At 46.0% G+C, this 12,574-nt stretch overlaps 1 protein-coding gene across 1 annotated transcript in view; it reads left to right on the top strand.

The window, feature by feature from the left end:
* The window catches only part of FBN2 (fibrillin 2), a 1,183,434-nt gene that overhangs the window by 390,644 nt on the left and 780,216 nt on the right, over positions 1 to 12,574 (top strand). The gene's annotated exons all lie outside the window — the stretch shown is intronic.

Below are 12,574 nucleotides of genomic sequence, written 5' to 3'. Positions count from 1 at the left end.
GTGATTTTGGCCGCCAGCCTTTTAGCAATTCCTTTGTCATAGTTTTTGCAAAACGTTATTGTTTTGAAACCAGCTGGACCTTCATTAAATCTAAAAAAGAACATTGCTGAAAAGCAAAAGTGTTTTTCTGGTCTCAAAAAGTACACCTTACCATGGTACACCGGCACTTAAGGGAACTAACGTGTGCGGATCTGCTCCTTGTGAAAGGGCAGCATACCATATATCCTAGTGAAGTCGGTCAATGGCTGAAGAGGGCTAACATTGCCCCTTGATGCATGCTGGAGTAGGTGTAAAAAACATGTGAATGACATAGTCAAAGTATAATCGACGATGTCTGGCTGAAAACCCCTATAAGTAACTATATTATCCGGAGCCAATTGTCCACGGACTCGATAATTCTCGCTTCGGTGCCCACTCTAAGCACAAGTTCACACTATGCAGCTCTAGGCAACAAGCTTGCTTAATCTCCACATCTCCACAACGGCCCCCCCGCGGCGGATGCCTGGCTTTCACCTTGGGGATGCCCAATACGGGGTATCTCACAGGGAAAAGCCAGGACGGGTTCCCAATGCAAGCGCCGAGATGCCCAAGGGTAGTCGAGCGCTATATAAGAACATACATACATACATACATACATACATACATACATACATACATTATACATACTTTTTGTAAATTCAAAAGGTCTTGGCTAACAGAAACCTAAAAAAGCTGTTAGTCTGAAGAATGAAATAAGCAAAATAAAAAAAGAAAGAACAGAGGAAAGAATGTCCAAAAGGAAGAAAAAAGGAAAGAGAAAAATAATGGAAAGAAGAAAGAAAGCAAAAGAAAGAAGGCGAGAAAGCAGAAATGAAAAAAGGGGAGAATGTAAAAAATAAAGAAAGAAGGAAAAAGACATAAAGAAGGAAAAATATAAGAAAGAAGGCAAAAAATGAAAGAAGGAACGAAAGAAAAAGGAATGAAGGCAAAAAAAGAAAGAAGAAAAGGTAAAAAAAGGCCAAATAAAATTGAATGAACAGTTTCTGCTTAAACAGGTACTATCTATCGATTTTCCATTTATACAATTGGCAATTGATAAGGGTGTTTGTGCTATTCATTTACAATATAAGACAAGGCATGTGTCTCTCATTGCAAGTGCCATTGTAATTACCTAGTGACCACTGCGCCTTTCACTAGGCCGGGTCACCCCCCTTGCTCCTGCTGCTACCTGCTCCTGCCGGTTCCTGCTGTGACACCCGCCCGCCTGCTCCTGCCGCCGCTGCCCTCCCTGCACCCGAGCGACCCAGCCACAGCTGAGCCGCCCGTCCGCCAGTTTTTCCCGCCGCTGACCCCCTGCGGCCCGCCCACCACCAGCCCATTGGACGCCCCGCTCCCGCCACCCAGCTGATCCGCCCTCCCATCCCCCTACTTATGTCACCCCCAGAGCGACCGCGCAGCGGACTCGCGCAGCGGGAGCACCGAATGAGCACCGAAGGTGCTCCAAAGGTAAGCCCCCTGGCTCCCGCCGACACCAGCCCACCCGCCGGACCTATGATGCCACCGAACTCTACGCACTCAACGCCGGTCGAATCCCGGGCTGCTATCGAGCCACCCCGAGACGCACCCACGGACCCTTCTGCTGCCACTCCTGCAAGTTCACCTGCATCCGGACCTGCACTACACCTGCACCGACCAAGCCGAGCACCAGCAGCAACCACCTCAAGTGCATCCTGCTCAACACCCGCTCCACCCAGATACACGCCGTCGAGCTCTGGAACCTGCTCGACACCACAGCCCCAGACGTCGCCTTCCTCATGGAAACATGGTTGAATGCCTCCTCAGCGCCCGACATAGCCATCGCCATCCCGGACGGCTACAAGATCATCCGGAGGGACCGCTTCAACCAGACAGGAGGAGGCATCACCATCATCCACAGGAACACCATCCGCATCACGACCAACACCGACGACACCCTCGCACCCGCCGAACACCTGCACTTCCAGATTCACATCATCCCCAAGACCAGCCTCAGAGGCACCCTCATCTACAGACCCCCGGGACCACGCACACAATTCAGCGAAGACATCGCCGACTTCATCAGCCCGCACGCCCTCCTCTCCGCTGACTACATCCTCCTCGGGGACCTCAACTTCCACCTGGAGAACAACAACGAACACAACGCCACCACCCTGCTGGACAACCTCGCCAACCTCGGACTCAAGCAACTGGTGACCACCCCCACCCACTACGCCGGCCACACGCTTGACCCAGTCTTCTCCTCCAGCAAGGACATCTCCTTCAGCCACGCCACCGGACTCCACTGAACAGACCACAGCTGCGTCCACTTCAGCTTCAGAAGGACCACGATCCACCACCACCAGCAACAGGTTGCACGCAGAAGCTGGAACAAGATCACAGCCGACCAGCTCGCGACTTCCCTGAGCATGAACCCTCCCACCAGCGCAACAAACCCAAGCCAGGCGGCCACCAACCTCGCGAAGTGGATCAGCAACTGCGCAGACGACCTCGCCCCTCTGAAGACCCCGCCTAGCAGACCCGGCAGCAAGAAAGCCCCATGGTTCACCGACGAACTCAAGAGCTCCAAGAAGAACTGCCGAGCCCTCGAGAAAGCCTGGCGCAGAGACCCAACACCGAACAACATGACTGCCCTCAAGCTCGCCACCCGAAAACACCACCAACTGATCCACGCCACCAAGAAAACTGCATTCAAGGAACGACTGGACAACAACGCCCACAACAGCAAGGAACTCTTCAACATTGTTAAAGAGCTCTCCAACCCCAACGCCGGAAACAACGACATCACCCCTTCACAAGACCTCTGCAACTCCCTCGCCTCCTACTTCCACAACAAGATCGCGGACATACACAACAGCTTCTGCACTCAACCAACGCACGCCACGTCTGAACCACCGCCCCTCACCACCACCCTCCGCGCCTGGACCCCGATCAGCACCGAAGACACCGTCCGCACGATGAACTCCATCCACTCCGGATCTCCGACCGACCCCTGCCCCCACCACGTCTTCAACAAGGCCGACGCTGTCATCGTACCCCACCTGCGGGACATCATCAACACCTCCTTCGACACCGCTACCTTCCTGGAGAGCTGGAAGCACGCCGAACTCAGCGCTCTACTCAAGAAGCCATCGGCTGACCCCACCGACCTCAAGAACTACCGCCCATCTCGCTGCTCCCGTTTCCTGCAAAAGTCATCGAGAAGACCGTCAACAAGCAGCTGGCCGCCTTCCTCGAGACGAACGGATCCCTCGACCTCTCGCAGTCTGGCTTCCGGGCCGACCACAGCACCGAGACCGCCCTGATCGCAGCCACCGATGACATCCGAGCCCTGCTCGACAACGGAGAAACAGCGGCCCTCATCCTCCTAGACCTCTCCGCGGCCTTCGACACTGTCTGCCACCGTACCCTAGAGCAGCGCCTCAGCAACGTCGGAATCCAGGAGAAGGCACTGGAATGGATCATCTCGTTCCTCGCCGGAAGGACACAGAGAGTCCGCCTCCCCCCGTTCAGATCAGAAGCCACCAAAGTCATCTGCGGCGTTCCTCAAGGCTCCTCGCTCAGCCCAACCCTCTTCAACGTCTACATGAGCCCCCTCGCAGCCATCGCACGCCAACACAACCTCAACATCATCTCCTACGCCGACGACACCCAGCTGATCCTCTCCCTCACCAACCACCCCGCCACCGCCAGAGCCAACCTACACGAAGGGATGACAGACGTAGCCAAGTGGATGATGAACAGCCGCCTGAAACTGAACTCGGACAAGACGGAAGTCCTCATCCTGGGATCTTCACCCTCCGCCTGGGACGACTCCTGGTGGCCCCCCGCCCTGGGCAGCGCACCCAAACCAACAGACCACGCATTCAACCTGGGCTTCATCCTGGACTCCTCCCTCTCCATGACCAGACAAGTCAACACCGTCTCCTCGTCATGCTTCAACATCCTGCGCATGCTACGTAAGATATTCCGGTGGATCCCCACCGAGACCAGGAAGACGGTCACCCAGGCCCTCGTCACCAGCCGTCTGGACTACGGCAACTCCCTCTACGCCGGAACCACCGTCAAACTCCAGAAGAGACTCCAGCGGATTCAGAACGCCTCAGCGCGACTCATCCTGGACATCCCCCGTCGCAGCCACATCTCCAGACACCTGAGAGATCTGCACTGGCTCCCGGTCAACAAGAGAATCACCTTCCGTCTCCTCACCCACGCACACAAAGCCCTACACAACCAAGGCCCAGGATACCTCAACAGCCGCCTCAACTTCTACGCTCCCACACGCCAGCTTCGATCGACCGGCCACGCCCTCGCCGCCGTCCCCCGCATCCGAAGAGCCACCACAGGAGGAAGGTCCTTCTCCTACTTGGCCGCAAAGACTTGGAACTCCCTCCCGACCCACCTCCGCCTGACCCAGGACCACCTTGCCTTCAGGAAGCAGCTCAAGACCTGGCTGTTCAAACAGTAGCGGACCCCCCCTCCCCCAGCGCCTTGAGACCTTCCGGGTGAGTAGTGCGCTATATAAATGCCTTGATTGATTGATTGATTGATTAATTGGGACGCAAGCTGGAACTTGAACAGTAATTACAAGTTGCGCAGGAAAAAACGTCTTTGTCCCCATTCACGTTTCACCCAGAAAACACCTGGCACAAAGTGAACATAAAAAAATGTTCTGAAAGAGGAGAAAATACATGCGGTAATTAGTGGGCTAATCTCCAATTCCCCATGTTACACCTCGTTTCTGAGCATGAAAATTCAGAGTAATGACTTGTGTTGAGGCAAAGCCGCACCCAGTAAACACTGCACTCTGTCATATTGGTATTTACCACTCATAATCGCCCCCCACATCACAATAGTGTCAAGCATTTGAAAGGGAAGTGTATGTTATTTTTTTATTGCGTCACCTTCGCGTGGCTCTTCAATTTTTACATGTCTCATTTGCTGGTTCGGGCGGTGATGTTCCTGGTCCTGCTCAGGAATTTAGCAAGTGACTAGTGGACATCACAAGAAGTGCCAGCTTCATGGTATTCCAAAACCGTCCTCGGCGCTGCAGTCACTGGGATTCCAACATTTCCACACTGATTTACATTATTTCAGGAATGGTAATATTCAAGGACTGCAATTAGAATAGGAAGTCCCCTCATATTGTTTGCTATTTTTTTCTTTCTTCTTATTACTCATTTCTTACAGTGCACCACTTATAGAGTTCTGGATATGTTTACTCATGTAACAACATGGCAATTCCTTCTCTGCTTAATAAAGAATTGTTTTTATAAAGAATAATAAATGAACATCCTGGATTATTTGGTGGAATATGTATATTCCCGAAATATTCCCAGCCTGGAGTAAGAATGGTAGATTAGCCTTCCTTGCACTTGACATCACATGCTGCCCTGAGGGAGCAACCTAAGGCAAAGGCATTCACGCAGACAATTCTATTCACAAAGTAATGTGTAAAATATGCTTACTAAACCCCCAGGGCAAAAAAATAGTAAGTTAATAACAGCAGAAATTAAAAAAAGTTATCTATCTATATATATAAAAACGATAGTATGTTGGTCTGTTTGTCCTTTATTCATTACTACACCATTCATCCAATCGGCATGAAACTTTGGGAAGTTGTTGAGTACACTCCTGCGAAAGGTTTCTGGTAAAAAAAATAATAATAATAATTTAAAAAAACAAAAAATGGTTAAAAGTATTTAAACTTAGTGTTGTCAAAGGAGTTGGCTGCTAGATATTTTCTCATTGTCGACGTAGAATTTCTAAATGAATTCTTGTATATTTTGGGATTTCTCAGATTATTGCTAGGTTAGTAGCATAGGGAAGACGTGTTTTACTATAAATCTCTGCATCGGTAGACCCCAATGAACGAGGCCACGAGCATTTTTGAAAATGCTTTAACTACATTGTCAAGTACCAAATATCACCAAATATGCCTCCACAAGCCCAACTTAAGAGACCTGTCTCCTGCATGTGTAGAGATGGAGAGAGCCTGTCTGGGAGGCAACCTTCTGCAGAAATAGCCATTCTCCGCAAGCCAGTTCGGTCAAGATATATCTGGGCATGTGTGTGTCAGGAAAAGATACCTTTTTCATGCACACAACGTGAACCTGATTCGGATGCACACAGGGGTGCCTGGTCAAGATACATCTGGGCATGTGTGTGTCAGGAAAAGATACCTTTTTCATGCACACTCCGCGAAGGTTTCTGGCAAAAAAAAAAGAAAAAGAAAAATGTGTTAAATATCAGCCTCCCGGCCTCCCAGGGCCCTCATAATCTTTCCAATCCTGAACGTTTACAGTTTCCGGTGCGACTCTCTTTTGCAATGACCATCAACAAAGCACAAGGACAATCGCTGCAAGGGTGTGGACTAGATTTGGAGAATCCTTGCTTCTCACATGGACAACTGTATGTGGCCAGCTCACACATCGGAAAACCTTCTGATTTATTCATTTACGCACCACATGGAAAAACAAAAGATACCGTGTATCCACAAGCACTCGAAAAAATAAACAGAATTAAAACAACACTTTAAAATGTTATATTAAAATGAATAAGTTTTCATAAAAATGACACAATGTAAATTGAATGTTATCATAACAAGTTTCCTTAAATTTCCTTTCTTCTGAGATCGCAGCAACGCGCGACTGGTAAGCTAGTTAATTATAAAACTAATATTATTAATAACAACAATGGTACTGCTATTACAACTAATAACAATAATAACCATAATAATAATACTGCTAGATGTATTGATAAGAATAAGAATAATACTAATAATAATAACCATAACACTAATTACAGCCATAATAATAATAAATAATTAGGCTTGAGCTGACCCATCCCATGATTTCTTTTTACCAGCCTAGATAACAACAGTCCTTTATCCATAGACTCACCAGTGCTCTTTGTTTATTGATTCAATCATATCAGAGCTCCAGTATATATGAGAGTGGTGTGCCCACATCCACAAGACGAACAGTCAATTTAACTAGTGACCACTATCAAATACTTATTAGTTACTCCTCAAAAGTATTTCATACTTTGTTCAGGTGCTAGAACAAGTGGTCAATATAAGGAACCTATGGTCCACTTTTGATTTGGTCCATTTGTTCACACTGCTGAACTACTCAAGGACTCCTAAATATTATTGGTCCTCTCAATTTCATTGACATCATTTCTTTGCTGATGTAGGTATATTCGGAGGACAACATTCATGGCTAATATAAACCCACACTCATAAAAGCAATGAGGTGGTCTCATGTTCTTTCCGTGATAGTGCAATCAGTGAAAGCTGGTGATCTCCGAAACTGAAGGCGAGTAATACTGCTACTGAATTCTGAGTAAATTAAGCAAACATAACTTCTTCCAACACGGTTCGGAGGTGGTGATGGTGAGTTCTTCCCCGAGGACAAATAGGGCATTTTAAATCATGATTTTCGCAAAGAATGGCGTATAAGCCATTGATATGCCAAGCCACAATAACCTGCCATGCCCCATGTGTAGACTCAGTTTGTTTTCAAAATGAGCAGTGGGTGTCCCCTATATGTCAAAGATTACCTCCATTGTTCCATAGCCAGCATTTTGGGTGCCTCCATATGAAATAAAAGCCCCCTTATTTCAAGAATTACATACAATGTGCCAGTTCCAGGTTTTTACCATTGAAACCATCCATATACCGTGGAGGACCCATATGTCAAATATTACATATAAGATATCAGGGACAGCATTTTGTCATGGTTGCCTGCCCCTGTGCCCCATGTGCCATAGTTGTACTTCCTTACGCTAAGAATTACATTCAATATGTTAGCTCCAACATTTTGCCATGCATACCTTAAATGTCAAGAATTACCTTCAATATGTCAACTCAAACATTATGCAGTGGGTATCCATATGTCAATATTTATCCCCAATATGTGGATCCAGAATGTTGCTATGGGTACTTCACATGCCAAGAATTACTTCCAGTATACAAGCACCAGCATTTTATCAGGGATATCCGATATGACAAGAATAACTTCTAGTGTGCCTTAGCCAACATTTTGCTAAGAAATACCTCATATGCAAAGAATTATTTCCAATAAGCCACAACGCCATGTGTACCCTATATGCCAAGAACACACTCCACTGTACAAGCACCAACATTTTGCCACTGGTGTCCAATATGCCAAGAATAACCTCGAATATGCCAGCACTAGTAGTTAGGTGCCGGTTCTCAGTATGCAAATGCACTTCTATATGCCAACTCCAGCATTTTGCAGTGGGTAACCTACATGCTAAGCATCACTTTCAGGATCCCAGGTCCAAAAGCAGACTTGCAAGAGAAACACACACATACTCACCGTTATTCACGCTCACTTACATTTACTCACTCACTCACACTAAATCTCACACTTTTTCATTCTCACTCACTGTCACCCTTGCTCACTCACTGGCACTCACTATTACTCTCACTCACTCTCAGTCTCACTCACTCAGTCTCATCTATTTTCACACACTCAGACTCCCAGTGTATTACACTTTTCAGTCACTTTCACTCTCACACATGCTCACTTACATTCATTCAGTCACCCTCATTCTCACTCACACCTACTCAACACCTTACACTTATTCTTTTGCACTGTCTTGCACTCACTCTTTCTCTCTCACTCTCATCTCAAAGTCTTAATCAGTCTCACTTATTGTCACTCACTCTTACCCATTCTCACTCACAGTTTCACTCATCATTCTCCTCACTTTTCCGTCATTTACTCTCATTTAGACACACATAGTCTAACTCACTTACAAACACTTTCACTCAAACTCACTCCCTTTCACTCATTTAAATTGCCTAAATGTTCCTAGTATATGCTGTAGAACGTGCACCCATGGCCTGCTAGTTAAATGACGTGTGTACTGCAGCACCTATAGTATCATTCACTGTAGTGGCAGGACATACATGACGTCAGACGTACCCTGTGTAGCCTGACTGCTGCAGTGTAAATCTTGCAATTCAACCTGACGAAATCACCCTATTTGATATGAGAGACCCTTCTTTTGATATGTTATTAAATCAACTCGATGTAGGCCTTGCAACCCACAAGGCAGGGTGTACGATATTTAAAAAACGTGTAGCAACTTAAAGTAATTTGTCTTTACAATGACTAGCACCCCAAAACTATCTTTCCAGTGAGAAGGCTCTGAATGCCCCGAAGTCCATAAGAGCAAGCCATCGCAGTGTCAAATAAGTTTAATTGTTATAACTGTATGGGTTGTGTGCAGTACTGAATCTGTTTAAGAATAAGTACTGGGTCCAAAGTTTTTCTCAGAAGCCCACAGCCAGCGCTACTGCATGACATGCTGAGTAGCAAGGCTGTGTTGTCTTGTTTTCACCTCGTGACTCTTTAATCCACCACCATATTCTCCCTGTAACATTATCTAACTCTTGCAGGTTCCTGCTTTCTCTCTTTATCACAGTTTTTCTGTCTTTCTCTTCCTCCCTCTTCTCCCTTTGTGTGATTTTCCCTCGCTGGGTCAAACTAGAATGAGGAAAATTTAGTGCGGGTCCACAAAAAATGAGTGCCAGTGGGTCTCACCTGCAACCACTGACTCAAATTAAGCACTGCTATATGGCAGATGAGATGTGCAGCCCAGGCTAGGAGGTTTGATGTTGAAAATGGAGAGATTTAGACTGTTGCTTCAAAATAGAGTGTCTTCTTGAAGTACTATTGTAAAATGTAGGTTTTCACAAATATGTTTTTGTGCTACTACAATTGCCACACATCTATTTTTCAAAGGCAATGTGACATTGCAACATAGCTTCTTCTTGCTGGTAACGCTAATTGTAAGTGCTCCTTTGATGTACAAAGAATGACTGAAATCTAAGTGGATAAAGATATAGTTGGAGTCAAGTGGGCTGGCAATTGTCCATCAGACCCTTCCAAAGTCATTTGAAAAACGATTACATAACAACATGAACGCTTCCTCCAGTCCACAAGGAATGCTGCAAAACAAAAAGGGAACAATACTCGGCCAAGATGCATCTTGCTTGACGCAGTTTAATTCCTCCAAGTGTCACATATGGTAACCCATCCAATTGAATAATTACGGACAGCTCCGTCCTCTCAGGAATTAGCCATGCATATTTATCAGGTAAGCATCAGTAACTACGGGCAAGTAGTTGTTCCTGCACTAGTGCAACTGTGTGAGCTGTGCAGGCTTTAGGCATAGGGCATCCTAAACCACTTGCATGTTGCTGCTGTCCCAGGAGATACTGTTATGTGCCCGGGTTAAGCCCATGTAGCGAAGCTGCACATTTTCTTACCTTGTCCTCTTTCTACACAAAAACTTTACTGCTGAGACCTTTTGCACATATTCACGTGTATGACAATGTTGAGTTAGTGTCTCTGAAACTACATCTGTTTACACATCTGGCTTCACATAACTTTATCATGATGCCTCGAACACCAAGTATAGGTCCTCGATGCACGAGGTACAAATGTTGTGTCTTCATCCACAGGGTTACAGAGCTATCTACATATCCATAACATTCCTAATCTGTACGCACATTGCAAGTATGCTTTTTATTATAATTAATAAGTATCTCAGAAGATTCGTAGAGGAGGCACTTCAGCAGGCACTGAGGGTTTTTGAACACTGAGACTTTACCACGCAGTGGTCTGACATCTCCGTGAGGGGTGTCCAGTTAGTGACCAGAACGGGGTCCTACATTCTTTCCTACCAGGTAATAGGATTGGATTATCCCCTAGGGGGGCTTCTTGGCTCTACACCTACATACACTCTAGATATACACAGAGTAGGGTTTGCATTGTACGAGTATGCCTGATTACTGTCTTTATGCATGCATATATACAATGTTTAGCACCATGGTAGAATTATATCTCCTGTTTACTCTTTTGGGGGGTTAGGGGGGCTTATGGTGGCACTGTGAGCTAGCTGGTCTGTAGGCCAACATATCCTGCAGGGGTGCTTGGAATCACTCTAGGCACCTCACCCAAAGTTTATGTTGTCCAACAAATGAGCAGGTCCTAATGATTAGTGGGGACTACACAACAATACTGTGCTTGTGTTCTAAAGCCTGACTTGGCAGTCGAGCCGGACTGTTCCTATTGGAGCAGGACTAAGGCTGATTTGTGTATGGATAGGTCTAATCTGGGATGACATGGTGGGCTAATAAATGATAGACGGACTGAGATAGGGCCCAAATAATTACCAGGTGGATGAGATTAATTGAAGCATTCGATCTATCACTTTTTTGTTGTCTTCAGTGCGACACCTTAAGTGCGTTGGGTATGCCCAGAGGTGTGTCCAGTACTTATTTTGCCTCTGGAATCAACCCGCACCTGACTGAAGAGACCCAAACTGGCTGAACCCGATCTTGGCACTTCAGGGTCGACAGTTCTGTCTCGAGCAGGACCAAAGCTGATATGCAAATAGCTGGGCCTAATCTAAGGTGGCATGGTGAGAAAAAAAACAATAGATTGCGATTTGGCATGAGTAATTAGGAGTGGCTGTGATTAATTTGAGCATTCCATCCATCAGCCTTGCTCTACTGACGTCACCAGTGAAGTGCGTTTGGCATCTGTTCAGCAACGTGGCACAGGTAATAGAGCACTGCCTGTGTTCTGCAACCTGATTCAACCAGTCTGTTCCCTAGGGACTGTCATTCTCTCCATCAGGCCGCTGCCATGTGACACACAGTTTTGACTTTCCCAGTGGACATAGAACTAAATGGAGGCAGGAAAATTACTGTGACCAGTGATGTCAATCTAGGAATCCGCAGCCTAAGCCACAAGAAGCACAGCCAAATAAGCGTTTTATATTGGCCTGTTGAGAGAGTACAAGATATAGTGAATGTGAATGGTAATCAAAAGTGAAGGTTAGAAACGGGAGAACAAATGTTTTTTTTTTTTTTTTTATGACCAGCCTTGAGCCATGGTAAACAATGGCATCTGATCTTATAGTGCTGTTACGTGAATACCCACTTCAGATTGTACCAAATGAATGAAGTAAGCTCGCAAAGTAATTCCAGGGAAACTTGAAGATTTTCTCCCTCTGAAATTATTTTAAAACCAAATTGTGCATTTTACAGCACAAAATTCCATGCAATTTGCTTATAAACCACGGGTTCTATAGGGCACCTATGAAGCTCCAATACTTTTGTAGTATCTTGTGCGTCCCATTCTCTAACTGAGCTGGTGTCTGTAATGCTGAATGATGTAAAATAATTTTGATGTCTGATGTGGACTGAAAGCTGGAAGATAGGCACAGCTGGAGGGAGGATGGAGTCCTGAAGTAACATACCTGCTGTCGTTGTAACCTAAGGACCTAATGTGCAATAAATAACCTAGGTAGGGACTATCCTTACTGCCAACATGTTTCTTTAGCACAGTTTCTCCTAATACATTTTTCAAATGCCAAAGATGATACACTAAGAGCTTAAAATGGAACTTTAGGTGGTCCCTATATTTTCGTAGCATCTTTTTGACATTTTGCATTACATTTTTTTCATTTCTTTATCCTGTTTCTTCCTTGTTGATTGTCAATCATGTGTAAT

This window comes from Lissotriton vulgaris, chromosome 3_1 (genome assembly GCF_964263255.1).
Source record: "Lissotriton vulgaris chromosome 3_1, aLisVul1.2, whole genome shotgun sequence".
Classification (NCBI taxonomy): domain Eukaryota; kingdom Metazoa; phylum Chordata; class Amphibia; order Caudata; family Salamandridae; genus Lissotriton; species Lissotriton vulgaris.
The sequence above is the reverse complement of the archived record's forward strand: the minus strand, read 5'-3'. Positions and strand labels throughout refer to the sequence as shown.